The sequence below is a fragment of the Schistocerca serialis genome, chromosome 4, assembly GCF_023864345.2.
Source record: "Schistocerca serialis cubense isolate TAMUIC-IGC-003099 chromosome 4, iqSchSeri2.2, whole genome shotgun sequence".
Lineage (NCBI taxonomy): Eukaryota > Metazoa > Arthropoda > Insecta > Orthoptera > Acrididae > Schistocerca > Schistocerca serialis.
In genome coordinates this window covers 678,228,282-678,240,816 of record NC_064641.1, presented here as the reverse complement: position 1 = coordinate 678,240,816, position 12,535 = coordinate 678,228,282, and positions in this window count along the sequence as shown.

The following is a 12,535-nucleotide window of genomic DNA, read 5'->3' as shown; positions in this document are numbered from 1 at the left end:
AACGACGTCCGGTGGTACTTCGAAAGGGAGTTCGAAGACTCTTAGTGTGCGTAATCCTAGTCCTGCATGGTCAACAATAACCTCTCCGATGTGACCATCGGAGTGTTTGAACTTGAGAGTGTTCGCGCATCTGTTCACAACTGCGTGACATAACCCGTCATCGACCATCTTGACGTAAACGACGCTACTTGTGATGGATAGGTGGATACCGATGATGTGCTGTGTTGGTATTTGAACTTCGTCACGGATAAATCGTTCGACTTCAAAGGCTCGTGGTCGTGCGTAGTCGGGCTGAAAGCTGATCTTGATGGTAGCTTTTCTGTACGAATGAGCCATGGCGACTCAGTGTTAACGGACGCGAGTATTAGCTGCGGCGAGGAAGTAAACAAACTACGCGCGCTCGCGACTCTGCGGACGGGACGTAAACAAGACGTCCTCGCCGCTCACCGGCCGAAAGCAGACTGGCCGGACGCGGGATTGAACCGTCGTCCTTCCGAATGCGAGTCCAGTGTCTAACCACTGCGCCACCTCGCTCGGTCAATAAATGTGGTAGTCATTTTACACTGTACCCGTTCTAGCCAAATCGTCCTTCTAATGAGATTTCCTGCACTTTTTATGAACAACAACAGCGGCACAGTTCACCAAAACAACATGTTAACCATCGTTTCTCGTCTTAACTCTTTCAATAAACATTTCTATACCTTTTTCCTTCATTGTGTCAGGTCTAGCCCATCCATAACACTTCCACCACAAATAAAACATTCAGACATCACACTGAACCCCACTAATGAACGTAACTAGGCAATCGTCAGTCAATAAAATTTTTCTGGGTATTTGACCGCATTGTTAAGTGTAAAATTCTCCAACCTTTTGGCCGCTGTTGCAAACGGCCTTCATCAGGGTGGTTTTGGAAACCGCAAAAACACACTAAGTAGTAAGTAGCGGCTAATCCCGCGCGGCCAAGACCATTGTTCTCACGGACGTGAGACAGCGGCTAGTGACATAAATAAAGAAAACGAACCACCGCAGTATCTTCAAAGAAATTATTTTCAAATGAATACTTCCTGGATCTGAAGATCGTGTACGTGTTGCGGGCAGACTAGTCGTTTGAAATACATTTCTTTGATGATACTGCGGTGGTTCGTTTTCTTTCTTTATGTCACTAGCCGCTGTCTCACGTCCGTGAGAACAATGGTCTTGGCCGCGCGGGATTAGCCGAGCGGCCTTGGGCGCTGCAGTCATGGACTGTGCGGCTGGTCCCGGCGGAGGTTCGAGTCCTCCCTCGGGCATGGATGTGTGTGTTTGTCTTAAGGATAATTTAGGTTAAGTAGTGTGTAAGCTTAGGGACTGATGACCTTAGCAGTTAAGTCCCATAAGATTTCACACACATTTGAACATTTTGAACAATGGTCTTGCACAATTTGCAACAGTGACCGAAACGCATGAGAATTCTGCACATTGTCACATACCCATAAGAATTATCCTTGGCTGTGACAACGGCCGCAGAAGCCTACGCTTACATTTAAACAATGCTCAATTGACGACTGACGCCGCCTCCACTGCCAGATTTAACATTGGTCAATAAAAGACCCAACAGAGAGCACACGTTTTCGGCAACGGAGTAAAAAATTTCAGAGAATGATTGTCCCGATAAATAAATGAAACAGCAAGAGTGAATACTGCAAAAACCATTGAATGGAATGTAAAAAATCGCAACTCATTAACCATGCGATTCCCAAAATATGAGAAATGGCGATACTTACTAACCAACTATGTTTTTTAACAGTTACTTTGCCTTTTTGAAAACACATTTTAATGTTCTACAACTCCCCTCGTAAAAATTTTTTTCTTCGAATTGGTCTATTCACAAATATTGCACGTTTTATAACGATAAAACAATTGTTTATCGAAAGAAGAAAAACTAGTGTTTCCTGATGTAGCGTGGAAGTAACATCGTTTTATGGACTTATATCAATCCTAATCTAACACAATTATTGACTGCCAAGGTTGACAGGGACCTCAAACAAAATACAAATGGTACTACGACTTCCGGTTGTCAAAAGCTAAAGATGAAATAAGTAGGCCTCTGTGTGGGAGAAAGTCGATAAACTTCGTGTAGTAGGTGGGCATTGCTAAGCGTTGCTATCTAACATTTTTACAACATATTTAATTTAATTTCATATGTATTACTGTTAATAAGTACCACATCTGAACCTAAAGGTCTCTGCTCTCCGCTTTCACGAAAACGTATAGCTTTCTACTAAAGCAATGAGCGAAGTGGCGTAGTGCCGAACGCACTAGACTGGCATTCAGGAGAACCGGGTTCAGCCACCGAGGTGCCCGTCTAGATTAGGGTTTTCTATGGTCTAGGAGAATGCCAGGACGGTTCCTCGAAAAGACCACATCGCTTTCCTCCCCTACAGTAATAAAAATTCCCTCAAGGCTCTGGCTCTAATGGCATTAGCTGTCGACGAGACATAAACCACTAAACTTACTTCCTTACATCTACCATAGCAAATCATCAATGTGCCTCCAAAACAGAAACCGTGAGTGTGTTGTCAGCTTTGATGAAAAGGGAAATTATTTTCCTTATACTTCTACTTCCTGACTATCTATGTTTTGCTTTTCCCGCTAACTAATTGTTATTGTCTGACACGACAGGTGTACCATTTTTGGAAAAACGTGGGTTGCCGAAATGTGTGCACAGATGTTCACTGTCATCTCTAAACAACGCTTACTCCTGTACAAAAACAGTTCTCCTAGGCTATACTGTCAACGAAAGAAATTTATAGTATTTTTTCAAATACACAACTATATCTTGAGAAAATTACATACAAAAATATGGATCAAGAGATCTTGTAGATGTGTTACCAGCTTTTAAATTAACCCCATAATGACATCAGACAGCCTGAAGTATGCATTACGCAAAAAGCAGTAAAAATCTCTCAAGGCAATTCTTTTATTCAGTTTGTAAACTGTAATGTGTTCAAAGATCTGGCGGTCAGTACGCCCGTGCAATATTGCACGCTGAGGTGATGAAAGTCATGGAACACATTCAAATATTGCGTCGGAGCTTTTGCCTGGTGTAGTGCAGCAACTTGACATGTCGTGGACTCAACAGTTCGTTGGACGTCTCCTGCAGAAATATTGTGCCAGCAGCGTCCAAGTCATTGAAAATAATCATTTCCTGTCAATGGTCGATTTAGTTGGACCAGAGGAAACAGTTCATTCCATGTAAACGCATCCCACGCCATCATGGAACCAACAACAGCTTTCACAGTGCTTGAATATTGAATTCCCATACATCTAGCTCCAACTACTATTCCGCTTTCAAAAGTCTGTGCGATCACAATCATGTCGGAAACCTTTTCACATGAATCGTCTGAGCACAAATGACAGCTCCGCCAATGCACCCACCTGGAACATCAAAACCATCATGTTCTGTAATGTCCCTATGTGCGTTTGGTGTTGACACACCTCGCCATATGAGGATACTTCCAGCATTGTCGAAAAGGATCGTTTTTGTGGTCCAGATAATATGTTGTGGTCGCCCAGTCATGATGTTGCAATGACGTGCTGACATCCAAGTCTTTAAACGTCGATATGCAGCAGGATTTTTGAACATATATTGTGTTCGAACATTATGAATTACCTCGATGACAACGGTCTATTGACAGATAGTCAACATGGGTTTAGAAAACATCGTTCCTGTGAAACACAACTAGCTCTCTATTCACATGAAGTTTTGAGTGCTATTAACAAGTGATTTCAGATCGATTCCGTATTTCTGGATTTCCGGAAGGCTTTTGTCACTGTACCACGCAAGCGGCTCATAGTGAAATTGCATGCTTATGGAATATCGTCTCAGTTATGTAACTGGATCTGTGATTTCCTGTCAGAGAGATCACAGTTCGTAGTAAATGACGGAAAGTCATCGAGTAGAACAGAAGTGATTTCTGGCGTTCCCCAAGGTAGTGTTATAGGCCCCTTTGCTGTTCGTTATCTATACATATAAACGATTTTGGAAACAAGCTGAGCAGCCGTCTTCGGTTGTTTGCAGATGAAGCTGTCGTTTATCGACTGATATTGTAAATAGGCCGTTTAGGTTTTTGTGTTGGTAACACCACGTAGCGCTCTATATGAAAATCACTGTCTGTGCTGTTTGCAGTCTGTGGTTGGTTTGCATTGTTGGAATTTTGCTATTGTAGTGTTGGGCAGTTGGATGTGAACAGCACGTAGCGTTGCGCAGTTGGAGGTGAGCCGCCAGCAGTGGTGGATGTGGGGAGAGAGATGGCGGAGTTTTGAGAGCGGATGATCTGGACGTGTGTCCATCAGAGACAGTAAATTTGTAAGACTGGATGTCATGAACTGAACACTATTAAGGTAAATGCATTGTTTGTTCTCCATCAAAATCTTTCATTTGCTAACTATGCCTATCAGTAGTTAGTGCCTTCAGTAGTTAGACTCTTTTATTCATCTGGCAGTATTGGCGCACGCTGTATTTGAGTAACGAAGATTTTTGTGAGGTAAGTGATTCATGGAAGGTATAAGTTATTGTTAGTCAGGCTCATTCCTTTGTAGGGATTTTTGAAAGTCAGATTGTGTTGCGCTAAAAATATTGTGTGTCAGTTTAGTGTTGATCAGAATAAGTAAAAAGAGTAATGTCTGAGTACGTTCAGTTTTGCTCAGCTGTTTGAAAAGCAAATAACGTAAGGGGTTTATCAGCACAGTCATTCATAAATTTTTCTGAGGGGATGTTTCAATATAAAGTAATCAGAAGATCAAAACAAACTGCAAAACGATTTAGAAAAGATATCTGAATGGTGCGAAAAGTGACAATTGACCCTAAATAACGAAAAGTGTGAGGTCATCCACGTGAGTGCTTAAAGGAACTCGTTAAACTTCGGTTACACGATAAATCAGTCTAATCTAAAAGCCGTAAATTCAACTAAAATTACGAACAACTTAAATTGGAAGGAACACAGAAAATGTTGTGGGGAAGGCTAACCAAAGCCTGCGTTTTATGGGCAGGACACTTAGAAAATGTAACAGACCTACTAAGGAGACTGCCTACACTACGATTGTCCGTCTTCTTTTAGAATACTGCTGCGCAGTGTGGGATCTTTACCACATAGCCTGAAGGAGTACGTCGAAAAAGTTCAAAGAAAGGCAGCGCGTTTTGCATTATCGCGAAATATGGGAGAGGGTGTCACAGAAATGATACAGGATTTGGGCTGGACATCATTAGAAGAAAGGCGTTTTTCGTCGCGACGGAATCTTCTCACGAAATTCCAATCACCAACTTTCTCCTCCGAATGCGAAAACATTTTGTTGATACCGACCTACATAGGGAGGAACGATCACCACGATAAAATAAGGGAAATCAGATATCGTACGGAAAGATATAGGTGTTCATTCTTTCCGCGCGCTATACGAGATTGGAATTACAGAGAATTGTGAAGGTGGTTCGATGAACACCTGCCAGGCACTTGAATGTGATTTGCACAGTATCCATGTAGATGTAGATGTAGACTGACCGATCAACGTTCTTGTGATACCGTACTCCCTCGCCATGTGTGTCTTTACAGAGCTGAATCCAGTTCTGGCTTAATTTTTGTGGATGACAGTGTAAGACTGAATTGCACTTCGCTAGTGGACGAGCTCGTGGAACGAGAGAATATTCGGTGAGAACCGGCTTACCCGTTCCCCCGACTCAAATCCCATTAAGCACGCGTTGTGGAGCAGTATTGCATGCAGCATGTCCACATGCACCAAGGACTTCCATCAATCGTCGACCGCGCTGGTAGAGGAACCTCATGGTCAGCACGCGAGCATGCGCTGCCGCCCATAGTGATTACACATCCTATTAAGAACTACGTCCCGCCTTTATTATGTCCGGGGTGGGGCATCACGGATCGTGGTGACTGAAGTGTGATTATCGTCTTTCAGTAGAGTTATTTCTGTTCGTCTCATAACGTATTCTAGTTACCTTCTGTGCTATCTGTACCAGTTCTTTCTATGTACGGCCCTAGTTTCATCGAGCTAAGTTACTTGGCAGTGCCACATCATCCAAAAGTTACTTTCGTCCTTACGTTTCGCACACCAGTGCTCATGTGTACTTACCAGCTACGATTTTCGTCACTTCCTTAGACTTTTGAAAAATCGTTTTGATTCTCTACAACTTTTCTTTTATGCACACATCAAAAAAAGTTATGCATTACACCGGTTCCCAGACCTCCTGAAGATAGACGTTGACTGTGGATGTTTTATCACAGACACAGTCCCTTTGACTGTTCAAAGATGTCACTAAACCCACCCAAAGATGTAAACAACCATGCATGAGCAGCGTCTATTAGACTTAGGGGTTCCGACAGCCGATCAGTTCCAGTCATTCCACCAGGAAGGATGTACACAGCTCGTGTTGTCAGTGGTTCAACCACGCCTAGACGGCCAATACCGCGGTTAGATCGCGTCCGAATTGTTACTTTGTGCCAGGAAAGGCTCTCAACAAGGAGTGTCCAGGCGTCGCTGAGTAAACCAAAGCGATCGGACGTGGAGGAGATACAGAGACACGGAACTGTCGATGACATGTTCAGGCCGCCCAAGGGCTACTAGTGCAGTGGATGAGCGCTACCTACGGATTATGGCTAGGAGGAACCCTGACAGCAACGTCACCACGTTGAATAATGCTTTCCGTGCAGCCACAGGACGTGGTGTTACGACTCAAACTGTGTGCAATAGGCTGCATGATGAGCAACTTCACTCCCGACGTCCATGGCGAGTTCCATCTTTGCAACCACGACACCATGCAGCGCGGTACAGATCGTCCCAAAAACATGCCAAATGGACCGCTCAGGATTGGTATCACGTTCTCTTCACCGATGAGTGTCGTATATGCCTTCAACCAGACAATCGTAGGACACATGTTTGGAGGCAACCCGGTCAGGCTGACGCCTTAGACACACTGCAGTAAGGTGGAGGTTCCCTGCTGTTTTGGGGTGGCATTATGTGGGGCCGACGTAAGCCGCTGGTGGTCATGGAAGGCGCCGTAGCGGCTGTACGATACGTGAATGCCATCCTTCGACCGGTAGTGCAACCATATCGGGAGCATACTGGCGAGGCATTCGTTTTCATGGACGACAATTCGCGCCCCCATCGTGCGCATCTTGTGAATGACTTCCTTCAGGATAACGACATCGCCGTAGCGGCTGTACGATACGTGAATGCCATCCTTCGACCGATAGTGCAACCATATCGGGAGCGTATTGGCGAGGCATTCGTTTTCATGGACGACAATTCGCGCCCCCATCGTGCGCATCTTGTGAATGACTTCCTTCAGGATAACGACATCGCTCGGCTAGAGTGGCCAGCATGTTCTCCAGACATAAACCATATCGAATACGCCTGGTTGAAAAGGGCTGTTTGTGGACGACGTGACCCACCAACCACTCTGAGGAATCTACGCCATTGGGGAGTGGGACAATCTGGACCAACAGTCCCTTGATGAACTTGTGGATAGTATGCCACGACGAATACGGGCATGGATCAATGCAAGAGGTACTGGGTATTAGATGTACCGTTGTGTACAGCAATCTGGACCACCACCTCCGAAGGTCTCGCTGTATGGTGGTACAACATGCAATGTGTGGTTTTCATGATCAATAAAAAGGTCGCAGTTCAGTCATTTGTCACTTAAAATCTGCTGTGGACAGAGCATCTCGCATTTACGACTTACCTTGCGCCCTGCCACTTCCAACATTGCCTCGCGTTACACATGAACAGCGTTTGTGAAGTGACTTTCCATGTTTGTGTGTTACCTGTAACCGAGCGGTAGTCGACGCCCGACCTGACAACACCCTAGCGGCAAGTGGCAGACGTCAGCTATCAAGTTATTTTAAACGTATTATAGAAAGAGAGAGACCCAGCGAGTCTTCACACGCTGCAGCACTTGCTGATACTGAATTTCAGTGTCTTTTCCAGTATAGAGCGTATCTTGTTCCCCTGACCTGTAAGTGGCGTCGATGAGCTTTCGTTACGACAATATTGGCACCAACGTGTGTACTGAGCCTCAAAGGAATGTTGTTTGTCTGGAGTGCTGGAAAGTCCAGGTAGCGCTGTCCCTGCAACAGGGCTGTACGAATTATCACAGACTTTCGTTCACACGTCAGCAACTTAGTACTACTGTCATCGTCGCACTTCCTGGAAACTGTGGAAATTGTTGTTTTTGTGATATTTTTTTAAAATGTTCATCTAAGTAATGTTATGTAGAAGTGAGGATCACTTAGCGTGCGCAAATGATATTCTCTAGTGTTTTTTTTTTTTTTTTTTTCATTTACTTTTCGACATCTGCATGTTACCGGCAATATATGAGAATTCACCAGTTTGACGCAAAATTGTACACACATCAAAAAAGTTTTGCGTCACCTCGGTTCCGAGAGGTTCGGAACCTGTACAGAAAATTGGAATAGAGATCATCATCCTAAATTTGAACTCACATTCTAAGCTAACCACAACCTCGTGATGTGTAATGTAATTGAGAGAGCAGAGTGACAACACTGCCGTAGAACTAAAACTACGATCCCTTTTTACAAGCAAACTCAGGATAGAAAAACTTCAGTTTCAGCGCTGAAAGTAAACTGTAATTTCGCGCTATCATTGGTCACATAAAACTATTCTCTCACTGGCTACACGAGCTGCCGCGTTACCAAGCGATGAACAGTACTCGTTGGCATTAGTTGCAGATTATAGATGACACAGGCAGATTCCAAACGAAGAGAGAATGATAGACAGAAAAATTAGAGCAAATTAAATTGTCAATGCGACGATGAAAATGACGTCGCAAAAAGTTATAAATGAAAAAAATACATTTAAACTAATTAACTGAATAAAAATGGTTAACTGTTTTGTTTGATGCAGAAATAATTTTTTTTTAACTACATTTGACGTGCTTCAAACCTTCGACCTTGAACATGGCATATTACTGCCCTAACCATTGCGCTAAAGTACAACACTAAGGCAACTTGGTATATTTTTGACTGTGAACACACAGTCGTAGTGATGAATTGCATCCTTCAAAAACTCTGTTTCACACAATGCCGTGCGGAGTTTATCTAATATGAACCATTCTCTGTGATTATGATAACCGCATATGTGCTAATGAATTGTGTCTTGTGCGGAAGTATCCAATAGTGTTTAGTTAATGCTGTGTACGAAACGTGTCTATTTCATGAGCATCGTTATGTGTGTGTGCTGTTTGTGGTGTGGTTCCCACGTACGATGAAATACGACATAAAAGTGGCAGACACATGATTCGGGATCCAAACACATCAAGAAAGAATGCCGGATAAGAAATTAGAAGCGAAATGACAAATTGTTCTGGCAGTTTGGCAACGGCGAACGGTTCGAGCATGATATTGAGCGCTCTGATTGAAGGAAACCAGCTCCAACGCAAGAAGTGTTAAGTGTAAATAATTTAATCAGATTATAGTGGTGATACGTATCCTAAAATTGTCTGAACAGTTGAAGAGCTACTTTTTAAGTAATGGGGACTCCCCAAGAAGTTTAAAGAAGTTCTTTGAACAGAAAGACAGTGAACTGTGGTTTCTGCTTACTCACGCACAATTTAAACTGCTCAGCAATTTTCTTAAAAGAATTCAGGGGAAAGATATTACTGCAATTGAAGAGGCAGCAAATTTTAACAATTTACTTCAGAAATTAGAAGACAGTCAAGTGAATATATGTATTCCGCTTACAGTCGCGACAGAGCACAACACAATAGAGAATGGTGTTCTAAACAAATCCTTAGGTTCCGGAAACTGTCAGGATATTTACAATGACTGTATCTTATATCTGACAAATTGGTCTAAACGAAGTATTAGAGTCTAGCTTAGCGCTTTCTGCTTCGTTCACATAGAGTGAACCAACTGCACAGATCTTTCTCGTTTTTCTCTAATCGAAATTTTATGTTTTTCCCCAACTGCAACACCTTCTAAACTCTTCTCTCTAATTAAGGTCTTAGAAGCACGTTCTTTTCTGAAGGTAGTTCTGACCAAACAGCGATTCTGGTATCCTTTGCGTTCTTGTGGTGATACTGCCATAGAAACTTCCATCGCCTAACACGTGTATCTTTATATTTAACCAAGAAGTGAAATACCAGTTTTCAGAGATTTAGCTTTAAAAATTTTTAATATGGCGAAACATTTTCTTAAAAATTTTCTTCGCGCATTTCACCCCGTTACGGGCTGACTTTTCGAAAACAGTGGAACATATATTTTTTATTTCTAACAGCAAAGCCAAATATAAATTTTCATAGATTTAGATTTTAAAATGGTTTCATAATGAAATAATTTCATGAAACTTTTCACCCTATGTTTCATTCCCTTAGGGGTTGAATTTCCAATTTTTTTTTATTTCTAACCGAGATGTCATATACCAATTTTTATATATGTAGCTTTAAAAATGCTTCAGTAGTTCCTTAATAATGATTTATTTTCAAAAAACTCTAACCCACTCTCTTACCCCTTAATGACTGAATTTTCAAAAATGCTGAAAGCCTTTTTTTATTTCTGTCTGGGAAACCAAATACCAAATTCCGTAGCTCTAAGGTTCAAACTTGCCTTAATAGCGAGATATTTTCAAAAAGCCTCTCATCCCCTATTTAACCCCCTTAGGAATGGAATTCCAAAGAATTCCACCTTAAGCGATGCCTACGTATAAAATCCTCACCCATTTCCAATTCCTAGCTTGTATCCTTAACTCTTTGGGATGGACGATGATGAGTCATTGAATCAGTCAGGCGCTCTTTCACGTACTTCGGAGTTGAGTTCCCAAAAACAGTGGCATACCTATTTTTTCATTTCTAACAGAGAAGCCTGATGCAAGTTATCGAAGATGTAGCTTTAAAACACTTTCACAATGAAATATTTTCATAAAACATTTCACCTCCTTTACAGGTTGATTTCAAAAACAGTGAAATGCGTATTTTTATTTCTAACAGAGAAGCAAATAAAATTTTCATTTGTTTAGCTTCAAAAATGCTTGCGTATTTAAATATTTCTACAAAACCTCTCAGCCCTCATTTTACCTCCATAGGTGTTGAATTTCCAAGAACAGTAAAACCAATATTTATTTCTAACCAAGAAGACAAACTCAGATTTTCATAGATTTAGTTTTGAAAATGCTTTGATAATTAAACAGTTTCATAAAACATTTGATCCCCTAGTTCACCCACATAGGGATCGAATTTACAAAACGCTAAAGCATGTATTTTTTTTCTTTCTGACCGAAAAGTCAAATACCGATTTTCATGGCTCTAGGTTCGAAATTGCCTTAATAAAACATTTTTCTAAAACCTTTCATTCTCTATTTCATCCCTGAGGGGTTGAATGTCCAAAAATGCCGAAATATGTATTTTTTATTTCTGACGAAGAAACCAAATAAGTTACCAATTTCTGTAGTTCTAGCTTCAAAATTTCTTAATAGCGATATATTTTTAGAAAGTGTTTCTTCCCCCATTTCACCTGCTGAAGACTAGGATATCGAAAAATACTTTCTTAAACGACGTCTATAGCACACGATCAACACCCTATGCAAATTTCAAGTTTCTGTTATTAGTGGTTTGGGCTGGCCGTTGATGAGTCAGTGAGTGACTCAGTCAGTCGAGACATTGCTTGTCATACAGGGTGTTTCACAATTCACGTTACACACTTCTAGAGTGGCCTTAGTAGATTAAGTTTTACGTAGGAACTCATGTCTAGTAACCTCATCCAACGACGCTACAAAAATTCAAAGTTATAGTGCCGGCTCCTGTAAATGTATGTACATTCAGGGTGTTTCCGTGATGATGTTACAAATGTTCTAGTATCATGAAGGATAAATGTCTGAAGTAAGCGTCCCTGTAACGGAAACGAACGAGTCGAAGTTATAAACGAAAACCGTTCTGATACCTCTGACAGTGAAATAGACATACTGGTACTGTTGTTACTAAGAGTGAAGGGTAGGCAACTTTCAGAGGTGGTAGTATGACCGAAAACTAGGAAAAAATGTCCCGTGAACCTGGTCTCTACAATGCATACGTGAGGAGCTATAAGCCCTTGTTTATCTCTGCTATTGAACAAGTGCTCATAATTCTTAAGGTATACGCTTTAGAGCCGATGTTTAGTAGACATTTTTTCATGTTTTGGTCCGTATTACCCTCTCTGCAAGTTGCCTACCTATACATCTTAGGCCGGTATTACTTTACAAAATATCTTTGTCAAAGTTGTTATGTCAAATATTTATGTCAAAGAAATTTGATGCTGTAATAGGGAACTCTGTCAAATCTCGTCTGTCGTCAAATAAATATGATCAAATCTAGGGCCTCGCCGTAGATTTGATCATAAAAATCGTTCGTCTCATGTTCACTGCAATGGCAAATGTAACCGATTCGAGCGCTGGCATCGCTATCGCTATTTGACGTCCCACGGTGAGTTTGTAAACATGGCTTCAAAGTTGTTTGTTCCTTCGACTCTTTTGGATTAGGAAATGAGACACTTAA